The sequence below is a fragment of the Mobula birostris genome, chromosome 5 (assembly GCF_030028105.1).
Source record: "Mobula birostris isolate sMobBir1 chromosome 5, sMobBir1.hap1, whole genome shotgun sequence".
Taxonomy (NCBI): Eukaryota; Metazoa; Chordata; class Chondrichthyes; order Myliobatiformes; family Myliobatidae; genus Mobula; species Mobula birostris.
The window spans coordinates 132,876,285-132,894,816 of NC_092374.1; positions in this window are offsets into that span (position 1 = coordinate 132,876,285).

The following is an 18,532-nucleotide window of genomic DNA, read 5'->3' on the forward strand; positions in this document are numbered from 1 at the left end:
GGTGTGTGTGTGTGAGAGAGAGTGGTCTGTGTGTGTTATTTTGTGAATGTTGCATGTTGATGCTGCCTCACTGATGAGCTGGATCACACTCGCTCACCATCCAGCTGTTGTATGACCACAGACAGGCAATTATACACGTCAGCATCCAACATCCTGGCAGTTGTCATGATGAGGTAATTCAGTGGCAGTCCACTGGGCCAGCTGTATGCGAGGCATACGGAAATCCAAAGAGTGGCTACCAAGAACAAAAGGGCAGGGTGCTGATATTGTGACTGATGAGCGCAGTGTTTAGCCCAGGGACATGCATGCATCAAGCGTTCACTGATAGCCTGCTACACATGCAATCTGTTAGAGCAGACTATTGGTATTCTGACACAATGCTTCCCATTGCGTGGCCTGCTCTGCATTATTTAGTGGATCAGGTGTCAAGATTCTGGGCGTATGCAGCACCCCGCGGCTGTGGAGGGATAACTCCTGCCACTCACACTGAAATGGGGCGCTGGTGCAGGAAAGCAGCATCCATCATCAGGGACCCCCACCACCCAGGCCATGTTCTCTTCTTGCTGCTACCTTCAGGAAGGAGGTACAGGAGCCTCAGGACCCACACCGTCAAGTTCAGGAACAGTAATTATCTTTCAACCATCAGGCTCTTAAACCAAAGGTGATATCTTCACTCAACTTCACTTCATTATTGAAATGTTCCCATAGCAATAAGACTCACTTTCAAGGACTCTTCGTCTCATCTTCTCAATACTTATTGCTTATTCATTCATTCATTATTACTGTATTATTATTATTACTAACTCTTTTTTCTTTCTTTCTTTTGTATTTGCACATTTTCTTGCCTTTTGCACACTGGTTGTTTGTCAGTCCTGCTGGGTGCAGTCTTTCATTGGTTAATGAGCTGGTGTACAGGAGTACCTAATAATGTGCCCACTGAGTATAGAAGAGTACAGCACAGTACAAGCTCTTCGGCCCACAATGTTGTGCCAACCTTTTAACCTACTGTAAGATCATCTAACCTTTCCCTCCCATTCAGCCCTCCATTTTTAAATCATCCACATGCCTATCTAAGAGTTACTTAAACATCCCTCATGTGTGTGTTTCTACCACCACCCCCAGTGGCGTATTCCACACACCCACCACTCTCTGTGTAACAAAACACCTTCACTTTACTTTCCTCCAAACACCCTAAAACTATGTCCCATCAGATTAGTCATTCCCGCCCTGGCTGTTCAGCTCATCGTTTACTATTTGATTATTTATTGAGTACAGCACAAAACAGGCCCTTCCACCCCTTTGAACCACACCGACTTAACCCTTGTCTAATCACAGAACAATTTACAATGACCAATTAACCTACAAACCTGTACGCCTTTGGAAACTGGAGCACCCGGAGGAAACAGAGACTAATACAAACTCCTTCCAGGCAGTGACAGGAATCAAACCTGGGTCACTGGTGCTGTAAGAGCGTTGTGCTAACCACTACTCTACCACTTTGATGGAAATATAAGAGGAAAAATAAGAATCCATGCAAACATTCCAAACTAAACTCATAACTGTAGTGCAGGCTGGGGACAGCTAATCAGCCTCGTGCATTCCTTAGGGCATTTTCAACATGCCTTCCAGCAGAGTATATAGATAGTGCAAAGACCACCCCACTGAAACACAGAAAACCCACAACACAGTACAGGCCCTTCGGCCCACAAAGCTCTGCCAAACATGTCCTTACCTTAGAAATTACCTAGGGCTACCTATAGCCCTCTATCTTTCTAAGCTCCATGTACCTGTCCAGGAGTCTCTTAAAAGACCCTATCGTTTCGGCCTCCACCACCATCGCCGGCAGCCCATTCCACGCACTCACCACTCTCTGCGTAAAAAACTTACCTTGACATTCCCCTTGTACATACTTCCAAGCATCTTAAAACTATACCCCTTCATGCTAGCCATTTCAGCCCTGGGAAAAAGCCTCTGACTATCCACATGATCAATGCCTCTCATCATCTTATACAACTCTGTCGGGTCATCTCTCATCCTCCGCCACTCCAAGGAGAAAAGGCCGAGTTCACTCAACCTATTCTCATAAGGCATGCTCCCCAATCCAGGCAACATCTTTGTAAGGGTGAGCTCAAAGAATGTTTTGCTGGTGAAGACACATACGTGTATGAGGATTTCAGGTTTGAGCTTATCAATAATAAACAGTTTAGTGGAATGGAGGTATGTTTGGAGGCAGTGTGGGGGAGCTCTCCCGTGGACTAAGTGTCTGGAAGTGGCAGCTGATCAACTCAATTAGCTTGCATGGATCCCAACCATATACCTTAGATCTTAATGACCAATATTGCAGCAAGTACCACAGTACAAGCATCTGGGTACTGCAGAAAAAGATAATCACAATAGGTTCTGCAGATACGAGGAAACTTGCAGATGCTGGAAGTTCAAGCAACACACATCAAAGTTGCTGGTGAACGCAGCAGGCCAGGCAGCATCTCTAGGAAGAGGTACAGTCGATGTTTCGGGCTGACGAAGGGTCTCGGCCCGAAACGTCGACTGTACCTCTTCCCAGAGATGCTGCCTAGCCTGCTGCGTTCACCAGATTCTGCAGATGTTGGAAATCCCGAGTAACACACAAAATACAAAGTAGAAAGTAACATTTATTTACTTATTTATTTATTGAGATACAGCATGGAATAGGCCCTTTGAGCAGCACCGCCCAGCAATCCTCAGATTTAATCTTGGGACAATTTACAATGACTAAGTAACCTATCAAGCGGTGCATCGTTGGACTGTGGAAGGAAACCAGAGCACCTGGAGGAAACCCATGAGGTCACGGGGAGAACGCACAAACTCTTTAAACACAGCGGCAGGAATTGAACCTGGGTCGCTGGTACGGTAAAACATTGTTCTAACCACTATGCTACCATGCTGCCATTTATCATCAAGGTATGCCTATGTCACAATATACTACCCTGAGATTCATTTTCTTGAGGGCATTCACAGTAGAACAAAGAAATACAATAAACTCAATGAAAAACTACACACAAACGAAGACTGACAAAACACCAATATACAAAAGAAGATGAACTGTGAAAATACAATAATAATACCATGCCTATACATCACGTTTTACCAGCTTGAGCTGAGAAAAAATAAAAATATAATGATACATAAGTAAATAAATAAATAATAACTGAGAACAGGAGTTGTAGATGCTTCGAAAGGGAATTTTTAAGTTGTGGCATCACTTCAATGTCGAGATGAGTGAAATTACCCACACTGGCTCAGGAGCTGATGGTTGAAGGGTAATAACTGTTCCTAAAGCTGGTGGTGTGGGACCTAAGGCTCCTGTACCTCCTTCCCATTGGCAGCAACAAGAAGAGAGCATGGCCTGGATAGGTGGTGGTCCTGGTGAAAGGTCTCGAGCCAAAATGCTGACTGCTTATTCCTCTCCATGGATGCTGCCTGACCAGCTGAGTTTGTTCAGCATTTTGTGTGTGTTGCTCTGCAGAGAAAGCTCAGCTGGTGGAAGTACAAGGTGAAACTGTTGTGGATTCAGTGTGCAAAAAGGTTGTAGGCCAGACTCAGGCAAATGAAGACACAAGGATATGCAGAAGTTGGAATCTACAGCAATGAAAAAAGAACAGGGGGATTTCAGCAGCAATTCCTTTCCTTCCGCAGATACTGCTGGAACCAGTGAATTTCTCTGGGGTGTAACGGTGGTGCAGCGGTCAGCGTAATGTTGTTACAGCACCAGCAAGCTGGGTTCAATTCCTGCCACTGTCTGTACGATCATTCTCTCCATTTTCTCATGAATTTCCTCAGGTTGCTCCGGGTTCCCTTCACATTCCAAAGACTTACGGGTTAGTAGGTTAATTGATCACATGTAATTGGGCAGCACGTGCTTGGTGGGCTGGAAGGGCCTGATAACACACTGTATCTCTAAATAAAAATATATAGTTTGTTCGTTGCAGGCAAATAGGACTAATTAGAATTGACAAGATGGGCCGAAGGGCCTGTTTCATTAATGTTTACCTCTGTGACTCTAAAACTCCAAGTTCATCTGCAGTCTTCTCCAATGGAAGTCATCAGTCCTCCACCACCCATGTCGTGGACACAGGGGTAACGCTACATACCCAGTGGCCTCACTGTATACAGACCTTGCTCTCAGCGGACAGTGTCATTGAACTGGTGCAGTATCCATCAGAGTGAGATCCAGTTGGGATGGAGCTTCCTCCGCACATACATAAATACATACATACGTACATACATGCATACATAATACATACATACATGTGTGTGTGGGCACGTGGACAAGTGGTTAAGGCATTGGACTAGCGACCTGAAGAGGTCGTGAGTTCGAGCCCTAGCTGAGGCAACGTGTTGTGTCCTTGAGCAAGGCACTTAATCACACATTGCTGTGCAGCGACACTGGTGCCAAGCTGTGTGTATATATATATATACACAGTATAGAGCTAGAGGTACTGAAGGTTTTGTAGTAATTTTATGTATTGAACTGTGCTGCCACCACAAAAAAAATTCATGACATATGTGATTGATAAACCTGATGCAGATGTAAGACTCTATTGTGGATTGAAAGTGGGAAGGGGGCAGGGAGAAGGGAATCATAGTTGGGAAAAGAGGAAGGGAGAGGGGAGGGTGCGGGAAGGACCAGAGAGACGTTCTGTAATGCTGAATAAACTGATTGTTTGGAATCAAATGACCTTGCCTGGTGTCTCAGGGCTGGGTGTGTCTGCACCTACGCTTACCACCCCCTTGCCCCTGGCAGTCTTTCTCTGCATCTGTCCCATACCCCTCCCATGGTGCTCCACCCTCACTATTCCCGAAACTCTTCACTGTCACCAGATTTACAAATTCACTGTCTGCTCCACATAGACAAATATGAAAGTCTTGGGCATCCTAGCTATTTCTATATACAAACCCCATTTCCAGAAAAGTTGGGACATTTTCCAGAATGCAATAAAAACAAAAATCTGTGATATGTTAATTCAAGTGAACCTTTATTTAACTGGCAAAAGTACAAAGAAAAGATTTTCAATAGTTTTACTGACCAACTTAATTGTATTTTGTAAATATACACAAATTTAGAATTTGATGGCTGCAACACACTCAACAAAAGTTGGAACAGAGTTAAAATAAGATTGAAAAGTGCACCGAATATTCAAGTAAAGCCGGTTTGGAAGACTCCACATTAAGCAGGCTAATTGGTAGCAGGTGAGGTATCATGACTGGGTATAAAAGTAGCGTCCATCAAAGGCTCAGTCTTTGCAAGCAAGGATGGGTCGTGGCTCCCCCTTTGTGCCAAAATTCGTGAGAGAATTGTTAGTCAGTTCAAAAGGAACATTCCTCAATGCAAGATTGCAGAGAATTTAGGTCTATCAACATCTACAGTACATATTATTGTGAAAAGATTCAGAGAATTCAGAGACATCTCAGTGCGTAAAGGGCAAGGTCGGAAACCACTGTTGAATGCGCGTGATCTTCGAGCCCTCAGGCGGCACTGCCTAAGAAACTGTCATGCTACTGTGACAATTATAGCCACCTGGACTCGGGAGTACTTCGGAAAACCATTGTCACTCAACACAGTCCATCGCTGCATCCAGAAATGCAACTTGAAACTGTATTACGCAAGGAGGAAGCCATACATCAACTCTATGCAGAAACGCCGGCGAGTTCTCTGGGACTGAGCTCATCTCAGATGAACCGAAAGACTGTGGAACCGTGTGCTGTGGTCAGATGAGTCCACATTTCAGCTAGTTTTTGGAAAAAACGGGCGTCGAGTTCTCCGTGCCAAAGATGAAAACGACCATCCAGATTGTTATCAGCGAAAGGTGCAAAAGCCAGCATCTGTGATGGTATGGGGGTGCATCAGTGCCCACGGCCTGGGTGAGTACCATGTATGTGGAGGTACCATTGACTCTGAGGTGTATATTAGGATTTTAGAGAGACATATGTTGCCATCAAGGCAACGTCTCTTCTCCAGACGTCCATGCTTATTTCAGCAGGACAATGCCAGACCACATTCTGCATGGGCTACAACAGCGTGGCTTTGTAGACACAGAGTGTGTGTGCTTGACTGGCCTGCTGCCAGTCCAGATCTATCTCCTATTGAAAATGTATGGCGCATCATGAAGAGGAGAATCAGACAACGGAGACCATGGACTGCTGAGCAGCTGAAGTCTTATATCAAGCAAGAATGAACAAAATTTCCAATTTCAAATCTACTACAATTAGTATCCTCAGTTCCAAAACGATTAAAAAGTGTTATTAAAAGGAAAAGTGATGTAACACAATGGTAAACATGCCTCTGTCCCAACTTTTGTTGAGTGTGTTGCAGCCATCAAATTCTAAATTTGTGTATGTTTACAAAATACAATTAAGTTGGTCAGTAAAACTATTGAAAAGCTTTTCTTTGTACTTTTGTCAGTTAAATAAAGTTCACATGAATTAACATATCACAGATTTTTGTTTTTATTGCATTTTGGAAAATATCCCAACTTTTCTGGAAATGGGGTTTGTATATGTGCGTGCCTACGGATTCTGCACAGTACTGTGTATCGCAAGAATTTCATCTCTGGTGGTTTCGGATGATAATTGCCAGAGCAAAATGCTTATCTGGAATATAGATAGGTGATTTCCTTCATGAACATTAGGACATGTCAGTTCACTTGTGCTGCTTGCTGTGGTGTTATTCGCTGCAAGATCTAATAGTCATTGAGTCATAGTCATAGAGAACTACAGCGCAGTAAGCAGGCCCTTCAGCCCATCTAGTCTTTGCTGAACTATTATTCTGGCGTCTCCATCGATCTACACCCAGACCATAGCCCCCCATAACCCTCCCGTCCATGTATTTCTCCAAGTTTTCTTAAATATTGCAACTGTACCTCCACGGATCACTTTCGCTAGAAGCTCACTCTGAACTCGCACTGACTGAAAATGTTCTCCTCAGTTTACTCTTAAACATTTCACCTTTCGCCTTTAACCTATGACCTCTAGTTCTAGTTTCATCTAACCTCAGTGGAAAAAAACTTGCTTGCATTTATCATACCTATAGCTCCCATTATTTAGTATACCTCTTTCAAATCTCCCCACATTCTTTTATGCTCTAGGAAATAAAGTCCTAATCTATTTAACCTTTGCATATAACTCAGACCTTTAAGTCCTGGCAACACCTTTGTAAATTTTATCTGCACTCTTTCAATTTTATCGATATCTTTCCTGTAGATGGGAGACCAGAACTACACACAATACTCCAAATTAGGCCTCACTAAAGTCTCATGCAACTTCAACATAATATCCCAACTCCTCTACTGATTTATGAAGGCCAATGTGCCAAAAGAGCTTTTTTCACAACCCTTTCTACCTGTGATGTTATTTTCAAGGAATTACAGATTTGTAGTCCCAGATCCCTTTGTTCTACCACACTCCTCAGTGTCCTGCCATTCATTATATACAGGTATGTCCAACTCTGGTTTGTTGTCTCTATGTGCTACATCTCACACTTATCCACATTAAATTCCATCACCATTTTTTCCAAGCTGGCCTAGATCCTGCTGTAAGCTTTGTCAGCTTTTCTCGCAGTCCAATACACCCCCAACCTTGATAATATCCACACATATTCTGATCCAGTCTACCTATTATCATTCAAACCAACATAGATGACAAATAATGATGAATCCTGCACCGATTGACGGAAGGAACACACGTCAGTAAATAGCATGCGCTGTTTGGGTGATCTGACCATTGCAGTTAAACAGTTGGAGGTGTACGTAAATCCTGCAGAGCAGATGTAAGGCTTGATTCACTGCCTAACCATGGGAGACAACAGAATTCCCCTCAGTCTTCCGATGAATTACTACTGTTCTGCTGACTGGGATCAATTAACCTCTAAATCATACTGAGGACCACTTTAAACAGGAATCTAAGGGCAGATTATTATCTAAATGGTGAAAGGCTGCAAATGAGTGAAGTTCAGAGGGATTGGGGTGTTCTGGTGCATAAATCACAAGAGGTTTTGCAGAAACCTTCAACAAGTACAGGGACTCTCAAGGTTATAAGTAATCTGACCTATGGAAATCCAACTTTATACAAAGTTCCCCATGCATTTAAAGTATTTTCAAGCTAATATTAATAATCATAACATGTTTCAATGTATTCCTTAAGAACTGTGTGCCGTATAATTCAATTGGTTTAGTTATCAGTGGTGTTAGTGCGGTTAGCCAGTCAAGTAGAATTACAGCAAGTTCACGTCGAGCAATATGACATGGGTATTTTTGGAAAAAGGGTGTTTCAGATTTATGGGAAATCAGCCGACGTACAGATCTCAGGAATGGAACCCTTATGAAACACAGGGACTGCCTGTGGTGAAGAAGTCAAACAGTATGGTGGCTGTTATTTCTATCAGATTAGGATTTAAGAGATTTGGTTGCAGTGGTACAAGGTGTTTTCCCTCTCACCTTGGACACATGCTCTCTAGTTCCAGATTCCCCAACCCTGGGAAAAACATTCTGTGTGCATTCACCCATCATGATTTTAAACACCCCTCAGTGTCCTGGACTCCAAGGAATAAAGCCCTAGACTGTCCAGTCTCTTCTTGTAACCTAGTCACTCAAATCCTTGCAATTCCCTTGTAAATATTTTCTGCACTCTTTCCAGCTTTCCTAAAGTAGGACAAATCAAATTTATTTTATCTCTAGATAAATAACACAACGCTCCAAGTGTCGCCTTACCAACATCTTGCACAAATGTAACATAACATCTCAATGTCCATGCTCAGGAAGGATGGAAAAGCAAAATCTTATATTCCATTTTGGTAGCCCCCAACCTGATGGCATGAATATCAATTTCTCCTTCTGGTTAAAAAAAGTTCCCTATCCCTCCCTGCTTCTTCTGTTCTCCACTCTGGCCCATTACTTCTTATCATCTGCCGATCACCTCCCCGCTGTGTCTGCTCATCCTGCCCTTTCTCACATAGTCCACTCTCCTCTCCTATCCGACTCCTTCCTCTCCAGCCATATTCCACCAACCTGGATTATCACCTTCTAGCTACCCTCCACCCCTCCCCCAACATTTTATTCTGGCATCTTCCCCCGTCCTTTCCAGTCCTGAGGAAGGGTCTCGGCCCGAAATGTTGACTGTTTGTTCATTTTCATAGATGCTGCCTGATCTGCTGAGTTCCTCCAGCATTTTATGTGTGCTGCTCTGGACTTCCAGCATCTTGTGTTTATGATTCCATACTCATTGCCCTTACTAATGAAGGACAACATGTCAAATGCCTTTACCTCCACCCTGTCTATCTCTGGTACACTTTCAAGGAAACTTGTACTGGTACACCTAGGTTCATCTGTTTAACACAATCCCCCAGGTCTCTACCACTCACTGTGACAATCCTGCCCTGTTTGACTTCTCTAAATGAGATGCTGTGCTTTTGAACAAGGACCTACAAGCAAACCTAATTGCTGATGATTATGGAAGGTGAAATGTTCTAACATGTAAGGAGACAAAATCCTTTTAGATACCTTTTCAGATGACAAATTTTAATTCTGCCATTATAGATCATGGGAAATCTGATCTTCCATCATTGAGGGTGCCAGAAATAAAGAGAGAGAAATTAAAATTAAAGAGATGGAAATTACTGTGATGAGAATAATGGGAAATATTTATAAGCAGCGTGCAAGGATGTCATCCGGCTACAATTCAATCACAGCGAACAGCAGAAAGCAATCTCTGCTCTTTTTGAAATGTATCAAAATTAAAATGTCCAACAGAAACAAAGAGAAGTGAACAATCTTCCTTTGAAACAAACTTTATAAATGTATGTATGTGTGTAATTTGAACCTGGACCTGAAGTTTAATGAATTTGATACTTGTAATGTGCAGCCTTGTTGTACAATGAAGCTCAAGCAGGGTTGGATTAGGCTGGAGTCACACAGTTTGGGATGGGGCTGTGATGGGTTGGTTTTAGGGAGGCGTTGGCTTTGTGAAATTGGTAAACCTAGAAATCCTTTCAAATTCTCCTTTAAAATTTAGTCACAGGGCGTGCTTGAGTGAGGTTTCTGCCAGATAGGTTTGGAGACAAGTGGGCCAAAAGCAGACAAATGGGACTAGGTTGGGTCAAAATGAACAGGTTGGGCCAAAGGGCCGTTTTCTGTGCTGTAAGCTCTTTAAGCTGGTATATTAGCAGGTGCCTAAGTCTGACTACTTTTAGAGAGGCTTGTTGAAACCATTACATTATGAACATTACATTTCCATCTATGCCTCATGTGCCTAATGATTACTGCGGAGAGCAGAGTACTGCGCCCCCTTCTGGCCCCTCCCATCTCTGCTCTTCCCTGACCCAGAGGCAACTGAGGAAGCCTGCTGCACTGGGAAGATGCTAAGAAAAGGATGAAGGCACCCTGGCAGATGGGAAGTAGTGAACAAAGGATCCTGATTTCAAGAAAGGGAGGAGTTGTCAATGGGCGGTCTGGAGCAAAGAAGGTGGTTCACATAAGACCATAAGACCATAGGCACAGGAGCAGATCAGGCCATTTGTCCCTTTGTGTCTGCTCCACCTTTGGATCATGGCTGATTTATTCTCACTCTCAACCCCATTCTACTGCCTTCTCCCTGTAACCTTTAATGTCCTTCGCTTTGCATATGACCCAATAACTTGGTCCCCACAGGCAAATGCAGCAGTGAATTCCACAGATTCACCACCTTCTAGCTAAAGAAATTCCTCCTCATCTCTGCTCTAAAGGGATGTCCTTCTGTTCTGAGACTGTCCCCTCTGGCTTTAGACTCTCCCACCATTGAAAACATCCTCATGACGGAGAAGAATCGGTTTTGGTTCAGAACGCAGTTGTTCGCTTCAATTGTTTGCATGAATTGTATTTTTTTTCCTTTCTTTTTCTTGCCACATCGAGTGTCGGCCTTTTGTTTTTTTTCTGTAATTGGGTTCTTTTGGATTTCTTGCTTTGTGACTACCCGTGAGCAAACAAATCTCCAGGTTGTATCATTTATACTTTCTTTGATAATAAATGTACCTTGAATCTTGAATCTTGAAGAACGTGGCGAATGTGTCCAGTAGAATTAAAGGTAACGGAAGTGGGGGGAGGTGGGGAGAGAGAGTTAGTCCTGATCATGGAGATGAGAAGGTTTATGAGATACTCCAAGGAAACAAGGGAACCTGACTCATGGATGCAAAACTTCTTGCTTGCTTTCAGCTATCAGGTATTTGAGACCTGGGAAAACCAAGTTGTAGAAGAAATGCAGGTAGCCTATAATATTTAACTTAAGCCTCAAGCAAATGATTGGTTACTTTATCTTTGTCCAACTTCATTAAAACCACCAATGGCTACATACAGGTTTGGTTCAGCTCCTTCTCCACATTTTTCAGCTCGTTAATTTCTGACACAACCTTAACAGCCATTCACAGGAGTTCATCTAAGGCCTGTAACTCAAGGAATTAACTCCTGTAGTAAAGCAGGTGTTCTTGTCTTCAAATGGAGGCGTAGGTTCAGATCCCACTTCTGACATGCTCTTCTTTTCTACTTACAAACATTACTGAGTACCTTTTATAGATTCAGTTCCTAAACTAAATGCTGCTGGGGTTACAATATATCAAGGGGATAAATACATTTAATTGATGCTTGCTGATAAAAGTAGTAATATTCAATCATAAATTTGTATAACCTTCAACTATTTGTCAGCATTCTTTCCTTGTATTGTATCACAGTGTCAGATGAGATTCTGGCCCCCAAATATTCAAGAGTGGGTAGTGAATCCGGAGACTTTTGATTTAGCAGTTTACAGACCATTGGTTGACAGTATAATGTTAGTCATTTAATGCACCACAAGCTTTCTTCCTGGAACTGCTGTTCAATGTTATATGAACTAGTTGCTGTGAAACTTCATGGATTGTTTTACAAGTTTTAGTCATGGATGGTTTATATGGGTGACATTCTCAGGATTGCTGCCAGTGCTACGTGACAGTGATGGTAAGAATTGGAGGAGATGGCAGTTGAATGCGTGGCTGAGGAGTTGGTGCAGGGAGCAGGGTTTTAGATTTTTAGATCATTGGGATCTCTTCTGGGGAAGGTGGGACCTGCACAGATTGGATGGGTTGCACCTGAACTCGAGGGGGAGCAATATCCTTGCAGGTAGGTTTGCTAGCATGGTTCGGGAGGGTTTAAACTAATTTGTGAGGGGGATGGGACCCAGAGTGAAAGAGCAGTGAAAGAAGTGCATGGAGTAAAGCCAGATCTAACATATAGAGAGGCTTTGAGGAAAGAGAACCAGAGTAAACGGTGTAAAGATGGTAAGGTAGAAGGGCTGAAATGTGTGTACCTCAATGCAAGAAGCATCAGAAACAAAGGTGATGAGCTGAGAGCTTGGATACGTACATGGAATTATGATGTAGTGGCCATTACAGAGACTTGGCTGGCACCAGGGCAGGAATGGATCCTCAATATTCCTGGATTTCAGTGCTTTAAAAGGGATAGAGAGGGTGGAAAAAGGGGAGGAGGGGTGGCATTACTGGTCAGGGATACTATTACAGCTACAGAAAGGGTGGGTAATGTAGCAGGATCCTCTTTTGAGTCAATATGGGTGGAAGTCAGGAACAGGAAGGGAGCAGTTACTCTATTGGGGGTATTCTGTAGGCCCCCTAGTAGCCGCAGATACAGAGGAGCAGATTGGGAGGCAGATTTTGGAAAGGTGCAAAAATAACAGGGTTGTTATCATGGGTGATTTTAACTTCCCTAATATTGATTGGCACCTGATTAGTTCCAAGGGTTTAGATGGAGCAGAGTTTGTTAAGTGTGTCCAAGATGGATTCCTGTCACAGTATGTGGACAGGCCGACCAGAGGGAATGCCATACTAGATCTAGTACTAGGTAATGAACCGGGTCAGGTCACAGGTCTCTCAGTGGGTGAGCATCTGGGGGACAGTGACCACCACTCCCCGGCCTTTAGCATTATCATGGAAAAGGATAGAATCAGAGAGGACAGAAAAATTTTTAATTGGGGAAGGGCAAATTATGAGGCTATAAGGCTAGAACTTGCGAGTGTGAATTGGGATGATGTTTTTGCAGGGAAATGTACTATGGACATGTGGTCGATGTTTAGAGATCTCTTGCAGGATGTTAGGGATAAATTTGTCCCGGTGAGGAAGATAAAGAATGGTAGAGTGAAGGAACCATGGGTGACAAGTGAGGTGGAAAATCTAGTCAGGTGGAAGAAGGCAGCATACTTGAGGTTTAGGAAGCAAGGATCAGATGGGTCTATTGAGGAATATAGGGAAGCAAGAAAGGAGCTTAAGAAGGGGCTGAGAAGAGCAAGAAGGGGGCATGAGAAGGCCTTGGCGAGTAGGGTAAAGGAAAAACCCAAGACATTCTTCAATTATGTGAAGAAAAAAAGGATGACAGGAGTGAAGGTAGGACCGATTAGAGATAAAGGTGGGGAGATGTGCCTGGAGGCTGTGGAAGTGAGCGAGGTCCTCAATAAATACTTCTCTTTGGTATTCACCAATGAGAGGGAACTTGATGATGGTGAAGACAATATGAGTGAGGTTGATGTTCTGGAGCATGTTGATATTAAGGGAGAGGAGGTGTTGGAGTAGTTAAAATACATTAGGACAGATAAGTCCCCGGGGCCTGACAGAATATTCCCCAGGCTGCTCCACAAGGTGAGAGAAGAGATTGCTGAGCCTCTGGCTAGGATCTTTATGTCCTTGTTGTCCACGGGAATGGTACCAGAGGATTGGAGGGAGGTGAATGTTGTCCCCTTGTTCAAAAAAGGTAGTAGGGATAGTCCGGGTAATTATAGACCAGTGAGCCTTACATCTGTGGTGGGAAAGCTGTTGGAAAGGATTCTTAGAGATAGGATCTATAGGCATTTAGAGAATCATGGTCTGATCAGGGACAGTCAGCATGGCTTTGTGAAGGGCAGATCATGTCTAACAAGCCTGATAGAGTTCTTTGAGGAGGTGACCAGGCATATAGATGAGGGTAGTGCTGTGGATGTGATCTATATGGATTTTAGTAAGGCATTTGACAAGGTTCCACACGGTAGGCTTGTTCAGAAAGTTAGACGGCATGGGATCCAGGGAAGTTTGGCCAGGTGGATTCCGAATTGGCTTGCTTGCAGAAGGCAGAGGGTGGTGGTGGAGGGAGTACATTCAGATTGGAGGATTGTGACTAGTGGTGTCCCACAAGGATCTGTTCTGGAACCTCTACTTTTCGTGATTTTTATTAACGACCTGGATGTGGGGGTAGAAGGGTGGGTTGGCAAGTTTGCAGACGACACAAAGGTTGGTGTTGTAGATAGTGTAGAGGATTGTCAAAGATTGCAGAGAGACATTGATAGGATGCAGAAGTGGTCTGAGAAGTGGCAGATGGAGTTCAACCCGGAGAAGTGTGAGGTGGTACACTTTGGAAGGACAAACTCCAAGGTAGAGTACAAAGCAAATGGCAGGATACTTGGTAGTGTGGAGGAGCAGAGGGATCTGGGGGTACATGTCCACAGATCCCTGAAAGTTGCCTCACAGGTGGATAGGGTAGTTAAGAAAGCTTATGGGGTGTTAGCTTTCATAAGCTGAGGGATAGACTTTAAGAGTCGCGATGTAATGATGTAGCTTTATAAAACTCTGGTTAGGCCACACTTGGAGTACTGTGTCCAGTTCTGGTCACCTCACTATAGGAAGGATGTGGAAGCATTGGAAAGGGTATAGAGGAGATTTACCAGGGTGCTGCCTGGTTTAGAGAGTATGCATTATGATCAGAGATTAAGGGAGCTAGGGCTTTACTCTTTGGAGAGAAGGAGGATGAGAGGAGACACGATAGAGGTGTACAAGATAATAAGAGGAATATATAGAGTGGATAGCCAGCACCTCATCCCCAGGGCACCACTGCTCAATACAAGAGGACATGGCTTTAAGGTAAGGGGTGGGAAGTTCAAGGGGGATATTAGAGGAAGGCTTTTTACTCAGAGAGTGGTTCGTGCGTGGAATGCACTGCCTGAGTCAGTAATGGAGGCTGATACACTAGTGAAGTTTAAGAGACTACTAGACAGGTATATGGAGGAATTTAAGGTGGGGGCTTATATGGGAGGCAGGGTTCGAGGGTCGGCACAACATTGTGGGCCGAAGGGCCTCTACCATGCTGTACCATTCTATGTTCTAAGTTCTATATCAGTCACTTAGACAATTTCAAGTTAGATCATAAGATCAGATGATTATATGATATAGGAGCAGACTACACAGCAGTCAAGGATGCCTATCCTTCCGTCCCACGACCTCACTTCGGAAAATCGGACCATCAAGCCGTACTCCTCCTCCCAGCTTACAAACAGAAACTGAAGCTGGAGGTCACGGTGTCAAAAGTGGTGTCGCATTGGACGGAGGAAACGGATGAGGTCCTCTGTGATTGCTTTCAATCAGTGAACTGGTTAGTATTCAAGGACTCGGCAGCTAACCTCGATGAGTATGCCTCAGCTGTCATGGACTTTACTTGGAAATGCACGGAGGACTGTGTGTCTCGCAAGACGATCCGGGTGTTCCCTAACCGGAAACCTTGGATGAATTATGAGGTCAAGTCCCTTTTAAAGGCTAGAGCTGCGGCTTTTAGGTCCGGGGATACCAGTCGCTACATGGAATCCAGGCGTGAACTCCGGAAAGCCATTAAGGGCGCCAAGAGGCAATATCAAGCCAAGTTGGAAGCCCCAGCTAACCAGAGGGATGCCGGTAGAGAATGGCAGGATCTAAATGAGATCACTGGGCGCAAAGAAAGGGCTGGGAATATCAATAACTGATGAACTTAATGTATTCTACGCAAGATTTGAACAGAAGAGGAGCGTCCCACTCCCTCCGGATGAACCGGACCTGGTGGCATCGAGATTCATCGTCACCGAGGAGGACGTTAGAAGGGCCTTCCTGAAGATAAATCCAAGGAAGGCAACAGACCCAGATGGCATCCCAGGATGGGTTCTCCGGGCCTGTGCAATCAAGTTAGCTGGAGTGTTTGCTAACATCTTCAACTGCTCCTTGCTTCAGTCTAAGATCCCCTCGTGTTTTAAGAAGGCAACGATAATTCCGGTGCCAAAGAAGAGCAAGGTGGCATGCCTGAACGATTATCGACCTGTGGCTCTGACATCAATTGCTATGAAGTGCTTCGAGAGATTAGTTATGGCACACATCAACCACAGCCTACCGGTCAACGTCAACGCTTTGCAATTCGCCTACCGGAGCAACAAGTCAACAGCAGATGCCATCTCTCTGGCCCTACATTCCTCCTTAGAACGCCTGGACAATAAAGACGCATACATAAGGCTCCTTTTCATTGACTACAGCTCTGTCTTTAATACCATCATTCCAAATAAACTGATTCCTAAGCTCCGGAACCTGGGCCTTAGCACTCAGATCTGCAGCTGGATCTTCAACTTCCTCACAGACAGGACCCAAGCAGTAAAAATAGGGGACAAGCTCTCCTCTACAATCACTCTGAGCACCAGTGCCCCACAAGGTTGTGTACTCAGCCCCCTGCTGTACTCACTGTACACCCATGATTGTGTAGCCAAGTTTCCATCAAACTCGATATATAAGTTCGCTAATGACATAACAATTGTAGGCTGTATCTCGGGTAATGATGAGTTTGAGCACAGAGAGGAAATTAAGAACCTGGTGGCATGGTACGAAGACAATTACCTATCCCTCAACGTCAGCAAGACAAAGGAATTGGTTGTTGAATTCATGATCCAATTTACATCGGTGGTGCGCAAGTGGAACAGGTCAAAAGCTCTAAGTTCCTCGGGGTCAATATCACAAATGACCTGACTTGGTCCGACCAAGCAGAGTCCACTGCCAAGAAGGCCCACCAGCGCCTTTACTTCTTGAGAAAACTAAAGAAATTTGGCCGGTTCCCTAAAACCCTCACTAATTTTTATAGATGCACCATAGAAGGCATTCTTCTAGGGTGCATCACAACCTGGTATGGGAGTCGTCCTGTCCAAGACGGGAAGAAGCTGCAGAAGATTGTGAACACAGTGCAGCACATCACACAAACCAATCTTCCGCCCTTGGACTCACTTTATACCGCACACTGTCGGAGCAGTGTTGCCAAGATAATCAAGGACACAAACCACCCAGTCAACACACTTTTCGTCCCTCTTCCCTCCGGGAGAAGGCTCAGGAGCTTGAAGACTCATACGGCCAGATTTGGGAACAGCTTTTTTCCAACTGTGATAAGACTGCTGAATGGATCCAGACCCGGATCTGGGCCGTACCCTCCAAATATCCGGACCTGCCTCTCTTTTTTTTTGCACTACCTTACTTTCCCTTTTCTATTTTCTATTTATGATTTATAATTTAAATTTTTAATATTTACTATCAATTTGTAATCCAGGGAGCATGAAGCGCAGAATCAAATATCGCAGTGAAGATTGTACGCTCTAGTATCAATTGGTTAGCGACAATAAAGTAAAGAAATTAGGCTATTAGGCCCATTGAGTCTGCTCTGTGATTTCATCATGTCTGATACATTTTTCTTTTCACCCTCAATCTCCTGCCTTCTCCCCTTAACCCTTTATGCCCTGACCAATCAAAACTCTATCAACCTCTACCTTAAATATGCATAAAGACTTGGCCTCCACAGCTGCTTGTTGCAAAGAATTCCACAGATTCACCACTCTCTAGCTAAAGAAATTCCTCCTTATCTCTGTTCTAAAGGTTCCCCTTCTATTCTGAGGCTGTGTCCTTTGGTCTTAGACGTTCCCACCATAGGAAGCATCTTCTCCACATCCACTTTATCAAGGCCTTTCGCCATTCGATAGGTTTCAATAAAGTCACCCCCTCATTATTCTGAATTCTAGTGAATACAGGCCCAGAGCCACAAACATTCTTCATATGACAAGTCATTTAATCCTGGAATCACATTCATGAACATAATTTGAATCTTCTCCAGTTTCAGCACATCCTTTCTAAGATAAGGGGTCAAAAACTGCTCGCAATACTCCAAGTGAGGCCTTACCAGTACCTTATAAATTCTCAGTATTAAATCCTTGCTTTTATATTCTCGTCCCCTTGAAATGAATGATAACATTGTATTTGCCTTCCTCACCACAAGCTCAACCTGCAAATTAACCTTTAGGGAATCCTGCACAAGGACTCCCAAGTCCCTTTGCACCTCAGTTTTTTTTGTATTATCTCTCCATTTAGCAAATAGTCAACCCTTTTGTTTCGTCTACTGAAGTGCATAACCATACACTTCCAGACTGTATTCCTCCTGCCATTTCTTTGCCCATTTTCCTAATTTGTCTAAGCCTCTCTACTTCCTCAAAACTACCTGCCTCTCCACCTATCTTCATATCGTCTGCAAACTTTGCCACAAAGCCATTAATTCCATTATCCAAATCATTGACATATAACTTAAAAAGAATCAGTCCCAACACAGACCCCAGTGGAGCACCACTAGTTACAAGCTACCAAACAGAAAAGGCTCCCTTTATTCCCATTCTTTGCCTCCTGCCAATCAGCCACTGCCTT